Below are 3,064 nucleotides of genomic sequence, written 5' to 3' on the forward strand. Positions count from 1 at the left end.
TCATTTTTTCCTCTTGATTGCTTTCATATCAATAGCAGATGTCCAGTGAAGGGACACAAATATTTCCCTATGGCAAATCACTCTACTGAAAATAATGGGAGCTTCTTTAAATAGTGTGGCCCTGAGGAAACCAAGGGATAAGCAAGCACAGGAAAGGAGAAAAACTAACATCTACCTATTTATTAAAATGATTGTATTTGCATGCAGTGAAAATTTTTAGCAAGTTACAAATAATAAAATCAGTAGGAATTCAGATTTGTCAAAAACATTCAGAATGACAACTTGAAAGTTGTTACGATTATGAGTGGGCACACCCTACGTGTGCATTTACTGTGCATTAAATTTACTGCATAGTAAGAGAGTTTAGGCCAACATCTACATGTGCAGGCATTAAAGTGCAGTTAGGCTGTGTGTGGACCGAATTGGGACTAAAGTTAGTCGCAAATTAGTCCACACTCACAGTGTTACTGCACAGTAAGGTGTCTATATGTGCATTACTGTGCAGTAACTAATAGGGTGAAAGTTTGATACCTGCATCAAGCCCAAGTTGGTGTAAGTTGCCATATTTACTGTGCAGTACAGGCATGCACATGTAGATGCCACCCATACTGCACAGTAATTTTTGGTTACTGTGCAGTAAATGTGCATGTGTAGATGTGCCCAATATTATTAACTCTCCTGCTCCCTGTCACTTAATAATTGATCTTGTAACAACTACTTACGTTATTTTACTCAAGTATAAGAACTTTGATGTAAAAAATCTTATGGTTTAAAATGAAATGGAAACTTTACAACATGAAAAAGAAAGAAGCCAAACTCAACAGCGACATATATTTTCTAAGCCTATGCAAGAAACACAACTTTGTTCCCCGAGGACTAAACATCTACAATCCTCTGACTACTACACACAACTCCAAATATGCTTCACAGCTATGCAGAAGAACTTCAGAGAAAATTAAAAATCATCTACTTCACCTAACCTACTCCAAAAGAGACCAACTCAGGAAGGAAATCACCACATATTACAACAACTTAAAAGACAGAAATCCAATCATCTTCCCTAATAATATACAATGGACACAAAGAGACTTCAAAAAACTTTCTATAACATTCATCCTACATAAAAATAAGAAATGGAACAAATTACAGCAAGAACAACCTCCCCAGCCACAGAACAACCATCAGAGGAACAACACCAACACCTTACAACATTCCAACCTCAGACTTGATGAAACTGAAAGCAGCAACCAACCCTCAAATATCATCAATCTCTCCACACACACGTGCTTACTGTCATGGTGTGGGGTCCTAGGAGCGGCCGTGATCTCTCCTAACGCCCCTACCATGCCAAGTTAGGTATAAAGCACCCTCGTTCTCGCCCGCCACATCTTTGATGGTATCTATATTTATAATGGAGGCTGCCTTTTGTCCCCTTGGGCACGGTGCTTGGGTCTATCCTGACCCCCGGTTCTTTATGGACTGACTTGGCGCACCCCAGCCTCATGGGCTATGCGTGGCTCCAACCTCCCCTGTACCATGCCCCAAGCCTCGCAGATGTCTCGGACGTTATTTTGGTCAGTTTCCTTTCTGCGCCCCTCATTGGCGCCCCCAGGCTTGTCACGCAGCCGGTGCCCCCTCACTGGCGCCCCCGGGCTTGTCACACAGCTGGCGCCCCCTCACTGGCGCCCCCGGGCTTGTTACACAGCTGGCGCCCCCTCACTGGCGCCTCTCACAATTGGGGCTCAGGTGGCCGTAGCCATGCCTGGCCCCCAAATCCCCTCTTCGGGTCTTACACCCACTGGGCTCCTTACAATTGGGGCTCAGGTGGCCGTAGCCGTGCTATGCGCCCCTCCCTGGGGCTTCTCTCAGCACTCGGGGCTCAGGTGGCCTTAGCTGTACCTAGCCCCTGAATCCCCTTCTCGGGTCTTCAGTTCCTGCGGGGCTCAGGCAGCCTTGTGCCTACCTGGCCCCCAATCCTCTACGCCCCTTCTCAGGGCTGGGATCAGTGCCCCCTGAACGTTGTGCTCTCTCTGGGCTCCTCACCTGTGCGCCCCTCCCTGGGGCTTCTCGGCTATGTGCCCCTCCCTGGGGCTTCTCTCCGCACTCGGGGCTCAGGTGGCCTTAGCCGTACCTGGCCCCTGAATCCCCTTCTCAGGTCTTCAGTTCCTGCTGGGCTCAGGCAGCCTCGTGCCTACCTAGCCCCCAATCCTCTACACCCCTTCTCAGTGCTGGGGTCAGTGCCCCCTGAACATTGTGCCCTCTCTGGGCTTCTTGCCTGTGCGCCCCCCCCGGGACTTCTCGGCTATGAGCCCCTCCCTGGGGCTTCTCTCCGCACTCGGGGATCAGGTGGCCTTAGCCATACCTGGCCCTTAAATCCCCTACTTGGGTCACCAATTCCTGTGGGGCTCAGGCAGCCTCGTCCTTACCTAGCCCCTGTCCTCTGTGCCCCTTCTCAGGGCTAGGGTAGTGCACCCCTAAATGCGGTGCCCCCACTGGCACCGGGGTCCCCACCACTGTGGAGCCCCACTGAGGCCTCCTCCACCCCTATTAGCCTCACCCAGTCCTCCGGTGTAACGACAAAGTAAAACTATAAGCCAATTGGCTACAACACAAAAATAAGCCTCCTGGCTATAACGCAAACTCTAGCCCTCTAGCTAAAGCTCCATCAAACCCCTACCAGGGGTTTCTCTTCACCCCAGAGCTGTTTCAGCCCCTTGGACTTCTCTCACGGCCTTCTCCAACAGAGCTCCTACTTCCGCAGCTGCCAGAGGGGAACTGCCTTCCTGGCCTCAGCCTGGATCACCTTTATATAGGTCAGGCCCTTCCCCCTTCTGGTCAGCTGACCGACTGCGGTTGCCCCAGCAACCGACACCTGTCCTTCTATAAGAGCAGGGCACCAGAGTGCCCCTGCGACAGTTACAGCAGATGACAAAGCTAACCTCTTTAACAATTTTTTGCCTCCATTTTTTTGAGCAGGGACTGGGGCATCCCCTGCACCGGGAACCCCAACGGACCCAGGGGAGGCACTGCCTGGCCCATGGTCAGTGAGGACCTAGTCAGGGAA

General features: G+C 50.6%; 1 long non-coding RNA gene across 1 annotated transcript in view; it reads left to right on the plus strand.

The window, feature by feature from the left end:
* The first annotated feature begins 739 nt into the window (after nt 1-739).
* LOC109299593 overlaps nt 740-3,064 on the plus strand; it is an 18,155-nt gene continuing 15,830 nt past the window's right edge. The window contains exons 1-2 of the long non-coding RNA XR_002097928.1: nt 740-1,283; nt 1,613-1,616. This is a non-coding gene — a long non-coding RNA (uncharacterized LOC109299593). The remainder of the gene's footprint in view (nt 1,284-1,612; nt 1,617-3,064) is intronic.

Source organism: Gavialis gangeticus, unplaced genomic scaffold, assembly GCF_001723915.1.
Source record: "Gavialis gangeticus isolate Ggan-Ray unplaced genomic scaffold, GavGan_comp1, whole genome shotgun sequence".
Taxonomy (NCBI): domain Eukaryota; kingdom Metazoa; phylum Chordata; order Crocodylia; family Gavialidae; genus Gavialis; species Gavialis gangeticus.